The sequence below is a fragment of the Athene noctua genome, chromosome 15 (assembly GCF_965140245.1).
Source record: "Athene noctua chromosome 15, bAthNoc1.hap1.1, whole genome shotgun sequence".
NCBI classification, from domain to species: domain Eukaryota; kingdom Metazoa; phylum Chordata; class Aves; order Strigiformes; family Strigidae; genus Athene; species Athene noctua.
Window position 1 is genome coordinate 8,939,778 of NC_134051.1, and position 22,050 is coordinate 8,961,827.

The 22,050-nt window shown below is 54.2% G+C and overlaps 1 protein-coding gene across 9 annotated transcripts in view; it reads right to left on the reverse strand.

The window, feature by feature from the left end:
- ELFN1 (extracellular leucine rich repeat and fibronectin type III domain containing 1) overlaps positions 1-18,338 on the reverse strand; it is a 110,176-nt gene extending 91,838 nt beyond the window's left edge. For 3 of the 9 annotated variants that reach the window (XM_074919147.1, XM_074919139.1, XM_074919145.1), the window contains exon 1: positions 17,847-18,313. The gene's annotated coding sequence lies outside the window, so the exon portion shown is untranslated. Of the gene's footprint in view, positions 1-8,250; positions 8,340-10,039; positions 10,186-14,420; positions 14,652-16,759; positions 16,867-17,846 lie in introns of those variants that run through there. The other 6 variants (XM_074919143.1, XM_074919142.1, XM_074919140.1 and 3 more) reach the window with 6 other exon arrangements.
- Between the last annotated feature and the right edge of the window lie 3,712 nt (positions 18,339-22,050).

The window sequence follows — 22,050 nt, forward strand, 5'->3', positions numbered from 1 at the left end:
AAAGCTCTCTGTCATTATAAGTGGAGAATCTCATATCTGAAGCATTGACAAAACCCTGGGATTTAGTTTTTATTGCAAATCCAAAGCCCCCTCTGCACATGGCCCTTCCCTGATGACAAACAGCATCTCTCTAGCTGTCGATTACTCCTGAATCACACCGTGGTTACAAACAGGTTGCGAGATGGGGTAGAGCACACAGTGACCTGCAGAGCACTTGGGCTGAGGAAACAGCATGATAAATAATTACTTTATTGCAAGTCAAGGGGCAGCATTTCCACTGATAGCATTCTCACAAGGAGCCCTTGCTCCTCATCACTCTGGGAGGAAGGTGTTCAGCCATCCTCAGCCTCTGCCAAGGAGCCAGACTGGCAGGACACAGCCTGGCAGCCTCATCCCAGGGTGTTATTTCTACCTCATGCAGGGGGAATAACCCCTCTTGATAAGGTGGTTAACAGCACAGTCCTCTTCACCTTCAGGGATGCATCCAGTCTCCACTGACCACTAGCGTGTGTGGGCTCCAAGTTCCCTTTTGCTACTTCAGCCTTACTCCATTCTGTTTCCAAGTGAGCTAGTGGGATTCGTGGAAGGCTGTAGCTGGATCTGTAGATGTCATACAGCTTGCAGAATAACACCTAAACAAGCACACACTTCCTCCTTCCCTCAAAGTGCCATCTTATCAAGTGCTGAGTCTCTTTAAAGAAATTACTGTGCAAGTGTCCCTACTGCAGCTCAGAAAAATAAATGAACACAGGGTGAAAATAAATTAGTAACTGTGGACGAGGTCTCCTGCCCACGGGCACTTCAGGGAGAGTATGGGTATTTCTCCACACTAGCAGCCTGCTGACTCTCAATGCAATACATGACTTCATGACAAAAGATGCTGAGAAGGTGCCGGAGGAAGAAGGAAAACTGTTTTTCCCTTCCTTTTGATTTACACATGCTTCTGCTGGCACTGGCTCCTGGACATGTATTTCTCCCGCAGTAGCTGAGCACGATAATATAGAAGCATAGACCCAGGCATTCGCTGTCTGTGGGCTCCACTGTAGATCAGCGGAATGATGAGGAAAAGGCTGATTTGCATTGCCATCGTTTGGTATTTGCAGCAGGATGCCAAGAGCACAGAACGGCCACGGTAAAAAGCATCCGATTTAACCTTCACACCACACACCTTCCTGAATGCATTACCCATGGCAAACCTGGCATCAAATCCTCCCTACCAGCCCTCCGTGCCATCCCATAATGGAAATACAATCAAAAGCACCTCTCAACTGCCCAGAGCACATGGTCAGGGCAAGGTCACAGCACCCAGCACTATCGCCAAGGTGGGGAAGGTTTCTGTGACACTTCTCAAGCCACCATAGCCCAAAGTTAGCTCTTTGGCTCCTCTCAAATGCTTGAAGTGTTCAGTCCTCAGCTATGGAGCTGGGAAACACCAGGAGAGCCTGGAAGATAAGCAGTTGCATTATCATGTGTTCATCATCAAGAATGAGAGCACACAACTCAACACGAGTATCCTCCATCAGCTTCAAGGGCACCAACACATTGAAATTCCCCGCTGATTCAGGGCTCTCATTTGCACTTTCATCAGAGCCGTGGTCAGGAGCTCTGTGAAGGTTTTCCTAGCAAACGCAGGAGTTCCTCTAAGACTGGCAGCATTGGTTTTCCTCCATGCAGTGCTCTGTGGATGCTCTGGGAGCAGAGCATGGGAGAATGATGGAGGGATTTTAGCTATTTATGAATTAGAACAGTGGTTTACATATTTTAAATGGGAGGATAGAGGAGATTTTGCTCAGAATAAGGGCTTTTTTTCCCTTCAGTTTTTTTTCTAGATTGCTTTCCTAATCATTAGCACTTCTTGCCACAGTGAACAACCAGGTAATTCTATCATGTTACCTTGGACGTACCATGGCAGGCAGCTAATGCTATTGGTCATAAATCATGTCCCTTTCAATCTCTGTTATAAAGGAAGAGCAAATTTATTATGATGCATATGTGTCATTACACACCAATGCCTTTCCCCTATCATATAACTGGATACCCCCAAGGTTCATAATTCGCAGTATAATAGTAATTTTTAAAGAACCACTGGTAATCAATAGCACTCAGCATCCCTGTCAGGATCATTTGCAAAACAAATAATAACAGTGGTCTCAAACAACTTTACAGGAGGGATATTTAATCCCCATGAACTGCATTATATGATGGATAAGCAAGGAATCCTAGACTATGTATCATGTATTTTCCTTGGATTAAATATCACTTCAATCAATGTCGCTACCAGCTGTACAATGCTGTCTGTGTTTTCACTAAGTAATGCTGAAGTATTGTCTTACAAATAGATATTAGCTACGTGCTGGGCACCAAACCACATGACAGCTCCATGGGGTGTGAGGAGGGGGCAAGGCAGAGGAGTGAGGTAGCCAACGCAACGCTGCACGGGGTGCACACGGCAGCAGGCAAAGCTGGGGGCACAGAGGGCTGTGGGAACCCCATGAACAGGGCACTGCTGCACTGAGGGGTCATAGCACAGCCACAACCAGAGGTGATGCTCCCTCCCAGGGTCGGTTTGCTCTAGAGCTCATTGAGGTACGGACATGCCCTCATTACCAGGGCACCTAACATAGCCTCCACAGCGAAATCAAATCACTGGGAGAATGAGGTGCTGTTTTCAGCCCCTTGTCAATACAGAGCTCAGGTTTAACCAAGTTACTACCTATAACTCTACAACTAGGTAGTATTATTTAATAAGAGGTTCAGCTGTCTGCCTCATTAGCTAAGAGACAGATCTTAAGGACAACAAACAGAGGTTCAATTTACTTATTGCTTTTCCTTTTCCTTCAGCATGTACCACTAGAGGCTGTAATTGGGAAGGTAACTTTGCCCCAACCACCCCTGCCCTGGCTGCGGTCAATTTGCCTCAATTCCGTCTGCATCCCAGTCCATGACAACCTTTAATGGAGCTTTTAAATATAAAAACTGAGACAGAAGCAGCTGACCCAGCAGAGCCCCACACAGCCAGAGCACAGAGGCACTCACAGGGACAACACCAACCCCAGGGGCTGACACATCCCCATGGGTACCTGGCTGTGCTACAGCCTCAAGACAACCCAGCCAGCATCCAGCCCACAGCTCCCTAATAAACATCTCTGAAGTCAGATTAAAAGACAGCCCCAATATCTGTGCTTCACCAACCTCGCTACTGGGGAGCCCGAGTTACCTGTTGCATGGCCGAGAGATGGCCAGCACCTGCAGCTTTCCTTATAGATGGCTTTCCGAGGCATGAAATCCACATTTAAATTTTCTACGCAGGTTTCTACCTCTTCGGAGGTCTCTGGCAGAGCCATATCTCACTACTTGCAGCTGGAGACACCTTTAGCAAAATCTCCTGCTCCTACTGATGTGGAAAAATTCATGCATTTGCCTCCTCATGTAAGTGCAGGTCTGGTATTCACGGCACTTCCCAATGATAAGACCCAAATCGCTCATTGTCAGAAACCCCGTACATTGGTAAGGACGGGCAGAGGTGGGATTGAAAAAAAAAACCCCACCCCATACCCTTGGACCCTAACTAAACACTTTAGCTGCTGAAGATCACAGAATGCTATTTAGCGATATCAGAGAGCATTTTCCACAGAGGGAACACCTTCAACCTGGCTATAGGAAGCCAGGAAAATTAAATATTTTGGGAGGAAGAAGCAGCCCACAGAGTTTTGTTTGGTTTGGTTCATTTTTCGAGACAAACGTCGTTTAGAAATGGGATTAACTGGGGCATCTTGACACCCCTTCCCACTCAGCAGCACTTCGACTGGGCTGCCCCAAGGAAAATGCCATTACAGAAAATACAGCTATTTTTAAAGCTAGAAGGACAAGTTCTCCTCCCAGTTACACCAGTGACCTCGTGACTCTCCAGAAGGTTGGGCAGGCACAGCTCTGATTTGGGGCTATTTTGAGCATCCTCAAGTCACCAGGCACCCAGCAGGCAGAAAGCACAGAGGAGAAGGATAAGGCCCTTGCCTCCAGACAGTCAGACCCAACCTGTCAGAGCACCAATAATTTTCACCAACTGAAGGGTAAAATGAATCCCCTGTTTAAATAAAACACTTCAATCAAAACCCTCCAGCCAGTCTGGGGCTGAAGGGAGCCCAGCTGCTTCCTCACATATAAGCATGGATCCAAGCAGGGCTGACACCCCTGCTGCCATCCCTGCTCAAGCATTACACGTGTGCGTGCAATATGAACGCATTCAGGGCTCTTACACGGATAAAAAATATTTAAATCATTTATACATTACTATCCCTTTTGATTTAAATAAGATGGAATTGCTATAAACTGACTTGGGCTGACTTTTGCTCCCCACCACTATTTTTTTTTTTTTAATCTTCCACCTGCAGTTTCATCAGGCTGTCATCCAGCACGATCTCAGAGCTTCATGAGCACAATCCATGCTGGTAAATGGATGGAGACCTCTAGGAAAACTCAAATACTGCACAGTGATGACGAAGAACCTTTCACACTTACCCCCAAGGCAGCAGCTGCATTTTAGCTGCTAGTGACACCAGTAAAAGCAAGACCGGGGACAAGCTCTGGAAGACAAGACACAACCAACGTGTAATTCTCTGCCAATGACACAACCCAAAACCTCCAAGAGCATCAGGCTGGGAAGAATTTCTGAGCTCACGTGGTCCAGAGATCATCCCGCAACACTCAGGCTTTCATCCCACCACCAGGCCCAGCTTCTGAGCATCCCAGGAGGATGCACACACACACCAGCTTCATTAGCAAACTCCATGGACAACAAACGATCAAAGCAACCAGCAATTTTACCTAAATTCACACCCATGTTCTCACCCTGGAGGATAGGAGACCCAACACTGCTGCCCATGGTGCACAGGGAGAGAGGACACATTCACGGGCAGGGAAGGAAGAGCTCTCCTTTGGACTGCAGAAGCCTAAAGATGGAAAATGCTTACAGCTGTGTACGCATCCATATGCATAAGAGAACAGGCCCTGATCCAGCACACACTTACGTCAATCTGCCGTCACCAAGATTTAGGAGAACATTTAAAATTAAGCAAAAATTTCCTTGCGCTGCAAAACTAAGGACAAAGAAAGGAAATAAGGCTCATGGTTAGAGCAGAAGCAGGTGTCAGAGGACTTGGTCCCAGCACAGGCTCCAGCACCAGTACCTCAGGTAACCCTGGGCATGTCACTTCACCTCCAGGTTTACCCACTGAATACAGCTGCCAGCTCTTCAGGCGCGATTCCCCTTACAGCTATAAGGGGCTCTCAGATGGTCACAGAAAACCTGACAAGCCTTGAAGACTATTTCCCATCTGGTCCCCATGGCCAGCTCTTTATGAGCTGTTTCCAGAAGAACAAGTCATCTGTAACACAGCAGCTCCAATGAACCCCACAAGCCCTGGCTCCAAGGAGCCGTTTATAATCTAAACCACAGAAGAAAGTCAGTATTTGCAACAATACTTCAAGTTTGGCCTGCTGAAAATATGGACAACAGCACTTCAAAACAAACGGGGAGAAAAGCAAGATCAATAAGTGAAACACTTATTTCCCAGCCCAGCCTAATTAAAATGAAGTGCATTATGCTGCTCACAAGTAAGAGTTCCAGTGCAAGAGTGTGTCATCCTAAGTTATACAACATGATGCTGTTTTATGGCTGCTTTCTTAGTACGATAGGGACTGGAAAGGACAACCAAAACAAAAAAAAATCAGAACAAGAACTAGTAATTCTTCATTGAGAGAGAAGGGAAAAAGCCATGCAGAAAGTTTGGGGCTTTTTCTTAAAGCCAATGCAGAATTAGAGAACCTACAACTGAGTTCACAACTAGAAAGGTTTTTAATACAGAAGAGGATTTTTCTGCAAACGATCAGAGAAGCTCAAGATTAAAAAAACCTGACCCACACAGTAAGCAATGTGAAAAACTCTGAACTTTGATGCTGTGGTGATGTTCACTTTGCTTGTAAGCATTACAACTCAATCTTAAGGGCTTTTTCCAACCTAAATGATTTTATGATTGCTTTAATAATCTCATCCCACAGATTTATTTCCCCTTCTTTAAGCATGAAGCAGTTACACAGACTCCACAGCCCAATTTCTTCTCCTTTGTGAATTGGGACAGGTGTTGAAACATGCTGATGTACTGAAGTCTTCCTTTTACTCCTCTGTGGTAGATGTTCTCCAGAAGCAGTTGCATTATTCCTGTACCCATGCTTCGGCATTTCCCTAGACAAGGTAAATAGGAGCCAGGCCAAGTGAGCAACACAGGACAGGCTCGGGGGTGTCCATCCCCACACAGCCTGTTTGCACCCTGCAGTTCAAGTCCTACCTGCCTGCAGAGCAGAGCTGGGCACATGCACAGCCTTTGCCAAGCACAGCCTTTTCCTAGCACAGGCCAGGTCCCCGCAGCCTCTAGAGACAGAGACTCAAACCCAGGCAGCATAAAAGTTCAATTGTGCCATAAAACACAAGAGGTAGGTTTTGAACTCTTGGATTTTAAACAGAAAGATACTTCCAGCAGCTCTCCATCCCCTTGGGCCACATGCCAGACCTTGCAATTCACTGTTCAGCACCACCTTCCCAGAAGAAGGTGGCTGGAAATGACATTACTGCAGTGCCTCCCCCATCCCCAGGAGTTAATCGGTTTGGTGATACCAGTGGTCACATCCCTCGTCCTGCCAGCCCTGACGGATGCCCTATTCATCACGCTCACATCTGCTCGCAGCGTTTGTACCTGCTGTGCCCCGAGCAGGGGCAGAACCAGTACGAGGGTTATGGATTTTGTTCCCAAGCCACATCCTGGGGCAGAAGTAAAGCAGAAGCAGGTATTTTTACACACCAAATCAGATGTTCAATACTTTTGGGTTTTTTAATCATTGCCTTTTTTTGCGTTGCCTTAACAGCTCTATGCTTTCTGCAATGAGAGCTCAGAAGGATGGTTAGGAAATGCCCTTTTGGTGCTGGTCCACACACACACCCCTGCTTTTACTCAAGCAGGGGCAGGCACAAAGTTCTCAGCAGTGATGAAAAGCTACTTCAACTCCACAACTGTCCCAAGATTTTTCCTTGTGATCAGACTGACCAGCTGCCCAGCCTGGAGAGGGAAGAGTTAATTAATAATGTCACGAGCACTTGGGCTATGCAATTACCAATTCCTCCTAGAATACCTTGGTGAACTGCCAGATTAATAGAACCAGCACTGAGCTGAAGTCAAGACATTTATCCTTTGACAACGCTCTGTTGCAACAACTTTATTTTGATGATACTGGATGATTAATGCTTACAGCCGCTGTCATTTCCTTTGATAGATTTTGGGGCTGTGGAGTGACATTTTCTCAATGCACCATTCTTGAAAAGCTGCACTCATCGTAGTGTAGAGGAGAGAGATGCTCCGTGCATCCAGCCGTCAGCAACCAGACTCTGCAAGCTGCAGGTGGTCAGGAGAGTTACTCTGAGAAACAGGGGGATGCTTATGGAAAGCCCTGCCTGGCAAAGGCTGCGGGGCAAGAGGAAGGCGTGTTAAACAGCCAGTGTTGTAAGAAATGGCAAGAGTTTGTCTTATCCAGCGGAAGGAGAAGAGGCTGTTGATTACAAACATCACAGCCAAGAGCTGTAGCAGACTGTGCTGTTTCGCCACAAACATGCTGAAAGATCAGATCCCGAGCTGAGACTCTTCAGGGCTGAGTTGCAGCTGTACCAAGCTCTCGCGGCTGCTCTTGCAAGCCAAAAGGCATCCAAAATCAGGTCGATCAATCAGTAAAACAAGACACAGACAAATGTCTTAACCACAGCATTCACTGATGGCAAAAAAAACCCACCTTAGAAACCTTAGCCTTAACTTCTGCGTCTCCAAGTTCCCCCCACCTGTAACATGAGGACAAGAATCATTTACCTCACCCGGCTGCTGCAAGCTTTTCCTAATCAATCAGCTCATTAATTCATGCAAAGTATTAGATGGACAGCAGATGGATGGCTTTACACAATAGTCTTTTCTACAGTGAAATATTTCTACTTAATTCTCCACCGGCAGCTGCCTGCCCACTCTCATCTCACCACACGGAGCGGTCCAGGCTCATGCACAAGCTCCAGAGCAGTGGGGTCTCCCCTAGACCCAAACAGCACCCGGGATTCCCTGGCTGGAGACACCCTTTTCACAAGGCTTCTTACAGATTTGATTTTTATCTCGTCATATTTAAAAGCTGTCTCAGGAGCGTAATGATTTTAAATTCACTCACCGCCACAGTCAATCAACGGAGCGGCGGCGGCTGCTAGTGCCTCGCTAGCAGGCGGTGATGAATGGGGCTTCCGAGGCTGCATCGCTCGCCTCCGAGCGAGAGGAGAGCGTGGGCAGAGGGTGGGGAAGAGAAGCAAAGCCAAAAACAAGAATTAAAAGGAAGAAAAGGGGCGGGGGGTAGGAAAGCCCAACCTGCTCACTGCAAACTTGATACAAGTGTTCATTCACTGCTGGAAGGCACGGCTTGGATGGAGCAGTCTTGGCTTGTGTTAGCCTCCCCTGATCTGTTATCATCCTACAGCTTAAATAAATCAGCTAATACATTTATTACAAGTGAGTGCTAAACCCAAACCTGGCTCGTGCAGAGGACCAGTGCCCCAGCCACCAGCCTCCACCCTGCACGCGTGCCCCTGACCCCGCTGCCCTCGCCAGGAGACACTGAAGAGCAAACACCAGAGAGCAGCTCTCAAGAGCATGTCTTCCCTCAGGACAAAGCAATAAAGGGCACAGCACTGAACACGTTATCCCTCACCTCTCCCCATGTGGAAGCAGACAGACACAAGCCCCACTGGATGACACACAGCACCCTGTGCCTCCCCGACCCTGCTCCAGGTGCCAGCAGCAGAGAGGAGCAGCCCTGGATGCTCGCAGCCACTCCCGAGACTACAGAGGGACAGGGAGCACGCATTCCTGCAACTACCATGAGTTTCCAGGAAGGAAAAACAAACAAAAAATACACCACATTAAATGCACACAAAAGTCCCCCTGCCTGGGGGAGCCCAAAGGGCCTAATCCTGCTCCAGCATGCTACCAATCGCCCTGCTCTACCGAGAAAGGATGATGCTCAGCATTTGAAAGAAGCCACTTCACATCTGGGCTCTTTTTCTCTCTCTTTCTCCAATTACAGGGTCAGGTCAGCACTGTTCAGCCTGTGAGCATAAAAATTATTTTTAATATGGAAAACTTGTATTACCAAAGAAGCTGCAGTTCACAGCATGGGCATCGCATCTGGGTGTTAAAAGTCTCAAAGCTGAGAGGGGAAAAAGTCAGAAAATGAAACTCACCACACCAGCAAAATAAAAATAAGAGGCAGTAAAAGTAAATTAATGGTGTTGCTCCAATTTGAGCAAACACTAATTAAGAATGTGTAATTAAATTAATGCATTATTTAGAAACGCCAGCAAATCCTGAGCAGGGATATAAATACGTTATAGAGTTCCTTTGACATCAGATACATCTCACGCCTCACTACCCACAATTTATTTTAATGTCACCAGAATTTTACATTGTTATCACTCACCATTTTTTCACATTTACCCTGTGCAGCTGTATCCTCTCCCCTCAATTCCACACCCCCAAGTGCTCCATACGGGGTAATGATGACCATTTGATAAGCCAAAACTGTGTAATAAATTAGCTCAGCTCATCAACCACTTCCCCTCCCTATGCTCAGTAGCCAAAGGTCTAGGTCTAATTTGTTTGGAGACTGGAAAAACATCAAATACCTCATTAAAAAAACAAATCCATCTTCTAGAAATACAGTTTTTTCTACAGCTTCAAGTGTCCTTTTGCTTCCCGTTACACTGGGAAAGGCCCTGCACAAGCAGGAATTAAGCCTGGCCCATAATAGGTCAAGAAACCTATATCATCACACCCTGGAAGTAGAGGAAAACAGCATCTCAGGGGAAAGAAAAAACAACCAACAACAAAAACAACCAACCAACAAAAAAAACCCAAAACACAACAGAAGAACCACAGCCCCTCAAAGGTTTCACAGCAGATATTTGTACCTGTGAAAGGTCCCGAGATATTGCATTTGCAGCTGGGACAGTTTAGAAGTGCTTCAGGTATTTAGCAAGAGGCTTTACATACATTATTCTTCCCTCCTTCCGAGTCCTTCGCAGTGAGGCTTACGGCTCTTACTACACCTGCGTTTCTAGGAAGAGATACAAATACACCAAAAGGAAGAAAAAGAAATCTAATGAAATTGTTTAAAACTGATGAAGGCACTTGTAAGGAAAGAAGCACAAGAAAATAACATAGGTGAATCCAAGTTCACACTCACATACATAGCTCTAGGAAAGGGAAAAAAGAAGAAGCATTAATGTCTCGTACTTAGGTATAAGCATATACTGTAGCAAAATATGCAAGCTGTTTATCAAACATATTGGAAGACTTTTCCCTAAAAGATGTCATATAAAATATAAAATTTTATTATCTCTGCCTGTCCATTTTACAAAGATATACACAAACAAGTTGCCAAATTTGCCTGCCGTTTAACTCCATTAAATACAATGAATGAGTTTGGCCCACAAAAGACTCTGCACTTAACTGTAATAAAGCTAAAAGCTGAGAGCAGCTGATACAGTAAAACACACACGTTTCCATAAACTTATTCCTGCCGATTTAAAAATATGAGTGAGCTACAGAAACTGCCCTTGTCCAGCTCCTAAAGAAATGCTGAAATGGGGGAGGGGGAAAAAAAAAAGGCACAAACCTTGAGTTTTCCCCTCCGGTTCCCCCTAAGCACAAAGGAGAGAGGGGTGGAGGGAAGCCAGCGGGGTTGCATTCACTTGTCTTTTCCCACCGAGAGCCCTGAATACATACACGTGTGTTTGAACAAAACACCTGATGGTTTGGTCCTCAAGTTGGGCAGGGTCCCACCCAGCAGGAACAGGGGTCACAGGTCTGACCCCGTACCAAGACACCCGCTTCTCCCCCACCGGTCCCCAGAGGGGAGAACATGCTCAGGCTCCCAGGGCAGGGGTGTGGGGGCTGCTCTGCTCCCCAGGGCAGCTGACAACAATTCCGTTTGCAGAGGGCTTTCCTCATAACCTGTGGGTCTTTGGCCACTGGGTCATCTTGAATTACACCTGGAACATTACATCACATGGAGTCCATGCCAGGCGGTACAGAAGGCAGACCCAAATGACTGATTGTAAGCCTCCCCTGACTAATAAGGGGGTTTTTGTTTGTTGAGGGTTGGTTTTATTTTAAATGCACGCAGATTTCTCTCAAGCCACTGTCACAACCACACCAATTCCCCATCTCCACCTCCCCGGCCTCCTCCCATGTCCCTCCAGCTCCCTTAAACAGGCTGATACACACCCTGAGCCCTCAGTGCCACCTCCTCCAGACCCTCCTGTCCCAGCTCTACGTGGTGCACGGAGGCTCGAGGTTCCCCTCAGCTCCCCCAGAGCTAATCTCACAGTTCCTTTCTTAGATATTTATTATTATTTTCTTCTATTATGGGGAGGTCTCAGAGACCCAGACAACCCTTGTACTAAGGACTGTACACATATTCATCACTCCAACAGCCAAACTGCACCTCATGTACCATTTCGTGCTCATCCTCTGCACCAAGCCCTGTCCACCCTAGCTGCCACTGCTCTCCTGGGTGTATAACAGACATGGAACCAAGGCTCAGAGCCTCCACTCCAGCCCCTTCACCACAAGATCCCCACAGCCCTACTGCTTTCACAGATTTGCCTCCTTCTTCAGCCACCCTTTGGGGTCACACCTGGCTCCAAAGCTGTCCCACAGAGCCCCACCCAGGTCCTCTCTCCACCACCAGTCTCCTCTGAGCCCAGTTTACTGCTGACCATCACATCTCCACCTCACCACACCCAGGCACTCAGCCCCAGTGCTGTCCTGTCATCAGGCTCGCTCAGACTCTCCCCAGGACCACAGTTCATAACACCCAAAAATTCCAGCAACCATACCGCATCAGGCAGAACACCACCCAGGCTGTGCTCCCAGCTCATACCGCCTTGCAGTCCCTGAGGTAGCTTCCCCTCCCCTCCACCTCAAAGTCTTGCTGGTGACTCCACCAGCTGCCTCCCCACACCACCCATCACAGAGATAGCTCAGACAGGCACAGCCTATCTGCAGCAAGCCCCCAACCCCATGCCCTCTCCTCCTGAGGCTCCTCACAGCCCTCCAGCAGCTCCTTAAGTTCCTCTGCTCCACTGGGCTTTCCAGTGCCCTTTACTGAGAAACCACATAAACCCAGGTTTTTGCTACACCTGGAGCTAACACCAATTCACAGCCGAGTGCTGGCAGCTGGGATGCTGCAGGCATTGCTGTGCTGCTGTGGCTTTTCTCCATGTGAAATCCTGGCCCTAAAGCAGCTGACAAAGAAACTCCACTTGGGCCAGCATGGCTGGGATGCTCCTGGCTACTGCTTTCTGTGTCCCTCTGGGACACAGGGCATCACTGACATAACCCCCAGCACACGCACAAGGAAGACAAGCATCGTTAAAAATTGCCCCAGGATGGGGCTGAGCCTCTACAAGCAGGCAGGACAGCACGAGGCTCTCCGGAGCATGGACCGTGTGTCCCGTCCCCGTTGCAGCTTCTCCAACCTCAGCGCTACATCCAGAGCCTGACTCAGAAACCTCCGAAGCACCAGCCACGTCCTTCTGTTTGCATGCATTGTGCAATCCTATATTTAGCATATGATGGGAGAACTGAAATAAATAATCCATAGCTCATAATAATAAACCTTGCACCTCGAACAAGCCAAAAGCCTGACCTTTCATAGTTAAGCCATCCTGGTGAGAGGTTAGATCTTGTGTTTTCTGATCATCAAACAGGAAAGCATTAGCTAGACAGGGAGAACAAGCTCTTATCTAGACCTGATTTCTCTCCCCTCCAGGGGATCCTGTAGGATATTTCAGTTCTCTCTCACTCGCTGTATGACTCTTCCCTCCCCCAGTTGCTTGAAATCAGCCAAATTCACAATCTAATCTGGCCGGGAGTCAAAGGGGAGAAAAATCAAGTCCTAATGCAGTGACTACTTTGAATGGGGAATTGAAGCCAATCAGAAAGGCATTATTGATCCCTGCTCAGAGCACCTCAGTCAGGGAGGGGAAAGCCACGGGCAGCCGCAGAGCTGCCCACCGCAGCCACCCAGGGCTGCCCTGCCAGGCCTGCAGCTTTCCCAGCGCTGGCCCGGGCCAGGAGCTGGCATGAGGGGAGAGCCAGCCCCATCCAAGACGAGTTCCCTGCCTCAGCATGCAGGCAGGGAGAGCACACACCACCCCTGTGCCGGCACTGGCGAGCCCCCACGGCATGCACTAGCCCACGTGTGTGCAAGAGCAGGACCTGTGGGCTACCTACCGCCGTGTGCTTGTGTGCAAACACTTCTGGCATGCATCGCTTTGGAGTGGACTCATCTGCGAGAGCCAGGCTGCCTCATCAAACGGGGGGGGGGGGGTGTGTGTGTGCGCACAGCAAGGACTGTATGCATGTAAGAAGCGTTAGCACGGGCTTTGCCAAAGCGCAGGCTGCAGGGCAGGGCAGGGGGTGCGCATGTGGATGTCTGTGTGGCCCTGTACCCCCCAGCTGCCCGCCTGCGTGACCCGCAGACACAGCCCCTGTAGCAGGCAAGGGAAGGCAGTGGGGTGGCTCACCCCAGGCAGTGGGGCAGGTGCCGCAGAGGATGGGGGGCAGGCGGACGGGGCTGAGTTCAGCTCTGGGCATCCCTGGGTGAGACCCCGATGCTTTGGGCCGCGTTAGCGCTGGCTACACGCTCCTCTGCCTTATGTAACTGCAGCAGGGATGTAGTGGCGAAAGGCGGATGGAGATCAGGGGGAGAGGAGCTCCCCACGGAACCCCTCCCAAAGCCAAAGGGGCCGGAGCAGAGGCTGGATGCCCCCGGTAGGGTAAATCCAGACGCCAGGTCGAGGCAGGTGCATGGCCACCGGGTGGGCTGGGCCCGGCTGGGGGCTGCCCCGCTGCGGGGCAGGTCCGGCCGCCAGTGGCGGTCCCCGCCGAGGAGCTGCCGCCCCGCTCGGCAGGGCCGGGGCACGGCTCCCGCCGCGGCGTGCAGCGCCGAGCACAGCCCGGCCGGGCCGAGCCGGCCGCCCCCCTGCCCGGAGGGGGCTGCTCCGGGGAAGGGGTTCAGGCCGGAGCGCCGCCCCCGCCCCCAGCGCCAGCGGGATGCGGGGCGGCAGTACCGGCGGCGGAGGGGGAGTCCTGGGAAGTTTGGGGAATCACACATATTGCAGGGAGGCAGGAGAGAAAATCCCCCCCTTAAAAAAAAACAACAAACAAACCAACCCACGCGGGGTGCCGGTGGCTCCTGTCGTCGTCCCCCCCCTTGGGCTGTGCCCCCCAACCTGCCAGCCCGGGCACCGCGGGGCCGTGCGGGCACCGGCACCTCCTTACCTGCCGGCGTCACGTCTGCTGCTGCCTGCCCTGCTCCGGCTCTTCCTCCTCCTCCTCCTCCTCCTCTCTCCCTCTCCCTGCTGCTTGGGGCTCTTTATGGAGATTCATTCATTCATGCCTTCCCATCGGTCCCTCAGCGTTTCCCTGCCTCCCGGAGGCAGAGCGTGTGACGCCTCGCCCCTTTCCAGCCACTTTCTGCTGTCACAGAGCGGCGCTGCCCCAGCCCGGAGCGGCGGCCGAGCTGGGACACGCGTGGGCATTGCCGGGGCGTGGGAGCGTCCCCCCGCGTGGGGGGAGAGGTGGAGGGGGGTGGGGGGAGAGGGGAGCGGGCGTGGGCACGGCACCGACCCGCCCTGGGGGGTACAGGCGGTCTCTGGCGCCCGTCACCGGGGCGTCGGGTCGCCCCCAGCGCTTTCCGTGCTGCCCCATCCCACCCCTCGCCGCTGCCCGTGGCCACTCGCTCCCGCCTCCGAGCAGCGGCTGCCGCGGAGAGGCCGCGGGTGGTGGGCCCGCACCCCCCGGGCAACCCTCGCCCCCTCTTTCCCTCTCTGCTCGCCCCCCCGCTAGGCCCAGCCCGTCCTTCCTCCCCGTCCTCCGCTGCCTCCGCACCTGCGGCAGCACCGCAGCCCGCTCCGCGGAGCGCTGCCCCGTCCACGCGGTTTACAAAAGCGCTGACTCAAGCTCGGAGAGGAGCGGCTGAGCCCGGCGTGGGGAGCCAGGGCTCCCCGGCCAGCCAGGCACCGGCCCCCCTCGGCCGGTTCCGCAGCCCCCCTCCCGCCCCGGGGAGGACTCCCCCCGTTCAGTGGGCAAACTTCATCCCCGCCCCAGCCCTCCCCAGGACGGGGGTCCCTCCGCCGCCCGGCGCTGCCTGCCCTCCCGCTGCACTTCGGGGGGGGCTGGGGACAGGCTCCCGGCCCCCACAGACAGCACCCCGGTGCCCCCCGCTGCCTGCACACCCCGCCAGGCAGGGGCGAAACTGGGGGGGCTGGGGGGTGTCAGCCCTGCAAGGTGCCAGGCGAGAAGTGCGTGAGGGGGGGGTGTGTGATTTTAGGTGCTGAACTTGAGGAGAATTGCCTCCTCTCTGCACAGGCACGGGGTTATTCTTTCCAGTCAGGCAGGGCGGAAAAATCCGCTTTTTCTCTTAAAGACGCCGTCGGAAATTTGAAGAGCAGCGTTTGGGTTTGGGCGCTGCCGGATCCTTCAGAGCGACGAACCGTTAATTTGAGGTGAAACCCCTTAAAACACTCCCCGAAGGGCCCCGCCCGCTCCCCGGTGAGCCGTGCCGTTTCCACAGGCGGTGCCACCCCCTTCGCAACGTTGCCATCCATTTCTATTAACGATCGCTTTATTCACCGCTGCAAACTTCTAAATATTTAATAGAGTGCAAACCGGCACTGAAACGCACGGAGCCGACGGGAGGCGAGTCCCCGGCTGGGGAAGGCGTGAGCGGCTGAGCCCGGCGGCCCCGCTGCCTCTGCCCCCGGGGGAGCCTGTTGATACCGGTCCCCCGCCCTTCCCCTCCCTCCGCTGGGCTTTACCGGGGCTGCAAATCACAGCCTGGACGTGGTTTGTGGCCGGCAAGAGCTGGAGGAGGAGAGGAGGGTGCGGGGGGGACACACGGGGACAACCCCGCCAGGCCGGCATGTCCCCGGCACCGGGACGCTGCTGCCGGCCGGGTCCCGCCGCGCACGGGTGGAGCAGCCCCGCTCCACACCGAGCGCGACGGGGGCTGGGGACCGCCGAGGGGTCGGGCTGGTTGGAGGGGTCCTGCCCGGGGTGGGGGGCTGCCCCCCACTGTCCCCCACTGCCCTGACATCCCCGGCCTCGTCGGCGGTGTCAGGCGGGACCCGGGGGGGGTGGGTGAGGGGTGGGGGTCTTGCCTAGGGACCCCCCAAGGGAAGGAGGGGAGCGCCCCAGCCCCACGCCGGGGAGCGGACGGGGCACCCCCCCGTCACGCTGTCCCGCGGACCCCCAGCCCCGGCCGAGCTTCATTAAAGCACAATCAAGAAAATTGTGTGGCAACTCCGGCCGCGGTTTAAGACGGTCTCCGCCGGCCGGCGAGTGCGCCGGTCCTCCGGGCTCAGCCTGAATTTGGGAACCAAGGGGGAACTTTATAGCAAGATCAGCCATTATAATTAAAACTGCAACACACCCACCGGGCAGGAACACGCTCCCGTCCGTCCCCCCGACCCTTTATTTAAAAAAAAAAAAAAAAACCACAAAACCAAACAACAAAACAAAAACAAACAAACAAAAACCACAAAAAAACCACAAAAAACAAACAAACAAACAAAAAAAAAAACCACACAAAAAAACAAGCGAAAGCGGCTTAAACTCACAGACAGGCACCTGCCCCCCGCTTCCCCCGAGCCATCAGCGCGACGACAGCCGGGCCCCCGCCGCACCGGGCGAGGATGCGGGGCCGGCGCCGTCCCGGGGACCGGCCCCCGGCTGGATGCGGTGCCCCCCTTCCAGGAGCACGGACACCACCACCACCCCCCAGTCACCGCCGCCCTCCTCCACTAATTTTCTTTAATTAAAGCTCTATGTGCGGCACGTTTCGCGAGGACAGAAATAGCCGCTGAGGGAGCGCATGTGGGGAGGCAGGTCCAGACTGCCGGCGTGGGAATGCAGAAGGGATTGGGGGGGCAGGGGGAGCAGAGCCGGGGAGCGGCTCTACCACAGTCTCCACCCCAAGGCCCGGGGCCGCCGGGGTTATCTGAGGTGGTGGGTGAGAGACACCCCGCCCAGGGCTCCGTGAGGCGGGGAGGGGACGCGGGCAGAAGCCCCCTGGCCCTGGGGGGACGCCGCTGCCCGCCGCACCGGCTCTTCCCCCGGAGCGCAGGGGCTTCCCGCAGGCAACAGTTGCAGCGCCGGCACGCAGGGGGCCCCCGGGGATGCTCCGGCTCGGGCGCACCCCGCAGGCGGTGGGGAGACCCCGAAGTGGGGATCCCCCATGGGCGGGGCGGGACAACACACACGGGCCGGGCGGCCGGCGGGGCTCCCCCATCTCCGCGCCCCCGACCCGGCCGAGGGGAGCCGCTCCGGGCCCGACCTCCCCCTCGCACCCGGGGGAAAAGGGGCAGCACCGTCCCGGGCCCCCCCGCCCGCCGAGGGGAGGGCGCCTCGTTGCCCCCCGCCGCCTGCCCCGCCGTCCCCTCCCGCCGGAGTCCCAACCTGGGCTGCAGCCGCCAAAAGTTTGGCGACACGGAGCGGCCACCGGGGGCTGCGCGGGGCTCGCCGGGGCTCCCCGGGCAGCGCCGGGCGCCGCCGCGGCGGGGAGACACCGGGTGGGGGCCGCGGGGGCCGGGGCGAGCGGGCACCGGGAGCGGGGCCGGGGCGGGGCAGAGGCTGGGGTCTCGGCTCGAGGTCTGGGCCGGGGGTCGAGGCCGCGGGGGGGGTAGGGGGTGCTGCGGGATCGCCTACCTGCTCCGGCGGCGGCTCCCGGCGCTCGGCGGCGCGCCCAGCCCCGAGGCGCGGTGATGGGCGGCGGGCGCACCCGCGGCTGCGGCTCCCCGCGCCCTTCCAGGCGGGCGGACCGGGGGCAGGAGGCGGGCAGGGAAACGCAGCCGGAGCCGAGCAAATCCCAGCGCTGGAGCCGGCCTCCGAGAAGAGAAGGGCTGCAGCTCCTCACTGCGTCAGGCGGAGAGCCCTGCCCGTGCAGGCGGTGCCGGGCAGCGCCGCCAGGCCCGGGGGGCTCCCACCGGCTCGGCTCGGCTCGGCTGGGATAGGCGCGGCGCGGCGGGCCGGGCGGAGGGATGCGGCGCGGCTCGGCTCGGCCTAGCACGGTCCGGTTGGGCTCGGTAGGGCTCGGCTCGGTACGGCCCGGTTCGGCTGAGCCTGGCTCGCCTGGGCTCGGTGCGACCCGGCTGGGTCCGGCCGCGCTGTCACGACATGAAGCGATAAAGCGGCTTGGGCGGGAGAGCCGGGCAGGCACCGGGGGAGCGGGGAGGGGAAGGGGGGGGGCGTGTGTGTGTGAGACACTGTGTGTCTAACTGCGCATGTGACCCTGTGTGTGTGACCCTGTGTGTGTGACCCTGTGTGCGTGTGTGACACTGTGACACTGTGTGTGTGACACCCTGTCAGCCTGTCGGGGTTTGTGAAGGTGTGAGTGTGCATGTCGGCAATACCTCTGTGTGTGTGTGTGTGTGTGTGTGTGTGTGTGTGTGTGTGTGTGACGCTGTGCTTCTGTGTGTGTGTGGTGACACCCGGAGGGGGTTGCAGGGATGGGTGTGTTGGGGTGTGTGTCATATGTTGGGGGGTGTCTGTGCATGTGTGTCACAGGCTGTGGGGGGAGTAGCAGGAGCCTGGGTGTGTCTGCATGTATGCACATCTTTGTGAGTCCATGTGAACATCTGTGTGTCCCCATGTGTGCATGACAGCCTCCCCCCCCCCATCCTGAACCCCTGTGGGTCAAACCGGGCCCAGCTGGGCAGCTCCAGGTGACACTGGGAGCACGGGCTCTGGGGTGAGCTGGCTGTGGAAGCCGGGGCAGCAACGGGGCTGGGCCTGGACAACCACCCACAGCCCTCCGGGGTCCCCAGCCCCTGTGCTCAGCCCTTCCCAGGCATCCTCCTGCCCCAGACCCCCCCTCGCCTGACCCAGAGACTGCTGTCCCACCTCTCTGTTTGTTTGGGGGTTTTTTATGCTGCTTTATCAACCCAGCACGCAACTTCAGGTTGAATGGTTGGCACTGAGCCGGCCCTCAGAATAAGAGTGCTCTTCTCTCTCCCCAGGCATTGTCATTTGAGGTGAGGACTGCCCAGTGCATTTCTCATGATGGGCCAAGGTGCCTCAAGCCGTCTCTGAGCCTGCAAGTCCCTTTTGCAGCCCTGCAAGGAGGTGGCCAGCAAGACAGAGAAGGTGGAGTGCAGGAAAGAAATGTCACTGCTTTCATTTAATAGCAACACCACCACCACCACAGCCAAAAAACCTGAAGCATGGAGTAATAGAGCTAGGAGACAGCCTGGGAACAGGCAAGCCATGGCCCCTCTCCAAACAGCAGCTGGCAACCTGGCGCGGCGCTCGGCTGCGTTAGACACATAGCCCTGGGGAAGCACCCGCGGAAATGCAGGAGACACCCCTGCGTGATGGGGAGGACGGGGCAGGGAGAAGGGCTCCAGCATCCTCTGCTCCAGAGCCCTGGCCTGGCCCCTGACCTGCTGGGCAGGCTGTGGGGCTTGGTCTCTGTGTGAACTGGTTGCTCTGAGGTTCTCCCCCTCCCCCTTCCCCTTCCCCACCACCACCACCTGGGCTCATGCCCTTGAAGCATGGGAGGCCCCTCCCTCCCTCCCTGGAGCAGGGGTATCCCATTTCTCCCATGTCCCATGGGATGCCCTGAACTCAAAGGGTTCCCCTTGAAATTGCTTTGGACTAATAAATGCACAGGCAGTGACACGAAATAGGCAGGGTGCTGCCACAAGGGCTGCTCTGGGGTCAAATACATCTTCCTGGGGAGGCTGGAGATAAGAGGTTGCTCATCCCTCCTCTGCCTCTGCTGGAGAAGTCTCTCAAGCCCAGGACTCGTGTCAGTGAGCTGGGCAGGGAAAGGAAACTGCCAGGACCCTCCTGGTGCTGGGAGCAGGGTGTCCCAGGGTGCAGCCCCCTCCTCAGTGCCACACAGTCCCTGGGGCAGCCAGAAACACTGTGGGTTCATGCCAGCCCTGGAGCTGGCCCCTGGCAGCTGGAAGAAGAATCGCCCAGAGGGGACAGGGATGCCACCAGCACTGTGCTCCATTGCAGGTCTTCACCCATGGAGATCAGCAGGAGGAGAGGACAGGTTTGCAAAATGCTCTTTGCAAATTTGCTGCCCACTGGCACACAGCACCCAACTCCCCCAGCTGCTTTGGGAGAGGCAGCCCCCCCCAAAACCTTGAGCCTCGCCCCCATGGATCCGTATCCAGGACAGGCTTTAAAGCTGCATTGTTCCTACCAGCTGCCAGGTCAACGGGGGTGGTGGAAAGTCTTGGGATAACTTTGCAAACCAAGATAAATTAATAAAAGAAGTAAGTACTTCTGAGCAAGCTGTTCCAGTTCTTCTGGGAGGAAGTGACGCCAGCCCAGCCTCTGGCCCTATATTTAGTAAAAATCTAAACCAGACATTGATAATATTATTAAAGACAGGAAGGAGTAAAAGAAGACATAGCGTTGCTGGGATGACTGATCTATTTACGTGAGACGGCGGGAGGAGTGCTGTGAGAAAGGTGTCTCAGGTCAGGAGAGCCTCTGCGGGCTCCTCCCCTCAACCAGCAGAAGACGCCTGACACAGCAGGTTCGAGCAGTCCTAACCCAGTTTAACAAGTGGTAGAGGAGGGAGAGGTGGTTAATAAAACATTGGCTGCTTCTCCCAGTGATGTGGAGGTGGTATGGGAACAAGAGCTCTTCTGCTGCCTTTTGTAGCATCACCTGGAAGGGAAATGCTGGCCAAGGGACAGAGCATTGGCTGGGCAGTGCTCCATTTGTCTGTGCAGAACCGGGAGGTGTTAAGTTAGGTAAGGACATCAATGGCTCTGAAACCAGTGTGACCTTGAGTGAGCAACATCGCCCCTGGCCTTGCTCAGGGCAGGGACTGAGTTGGCCCCCCTTCGGTGCCCACAGCAGCAGGGCTCGGCTCTGGATTCTCTTTGTGTCGCAGTGATTGTGACAAGCTGGTGTCCTCCAAGAGAGGAAAGCACTCCCTGAAATAGGGGAGTCCAGAGGGAAAGGTGGCAACGTGACAGCCTTGTGGCTGCCTCTGCACAGAGCCTGGGGGAGAGTCAGATGCCCCCACCTTCCTGGGACCCCATGTGGAGTGAGGGGTGGAGGTTGGGGGTCCTTTGATCAGTTTTACTATTCCTCTCCTCCCAAAAGCAATGCCTGCAAGTATTGTAAAAATCACAAGTGCTTGAACTCCCTCACTGACACCCATAACAGCAACGACCCACCATGCACAGAAGGCAAAAGTTCAACCAGCCTCACTCCACCCGGGGCTCCCACGAGGGCTCTGCCTGCAGCTCCTCAGTCCTGCCGCGGCCACGCACAAAACGGGCCATGACAGGAAGCTCTCGCCAGCAAAAAGGGAGAACGATCCTTGCAGGAAGGGCATGATCTCCCCCTTCACATCCCCCTGAGACTGGCGGTGTCCCCCAGCTTGGAGGGTGAGCAGATCTGCCCACCACCGAGTCACCATCCAGCAGCACAAGGGGATGCTGTTGTGCGGTTCCCAGTGGTGCTCCAGCTCAGCTGTGGGTGACTCGCCATCCGAGGGATAATTTTTTGCAGCCTGAGATGCTTCTTTGCTGTTGTTGTCAAATCCTATCTAAAAATCATCAGACTAATTAGAAAACAAAAAATGACATTTTACGGGCTGTTAGTGCTGTAAGTGGACTGAGGCCTTATGGTATTTAAAGAATGTTTGGAAAACAACTGCAATATTTACATCTGGGAAAGAGTTACCGGGCTCAGGCAGAAGCTGCATTTCACATTTTTGTTTAACATACTCAGCCTCGGTGATGACAAATATTACTGCACATTATTACTCCAATTTTTCAGGGTGCTAATACCTCATCCATTGCAAATCATATCTGCTGTAGACTTGGCAGCTTGGATGCATTTTTATAGATTCCCATTTGTTTTGATTTTCTTTTTCATT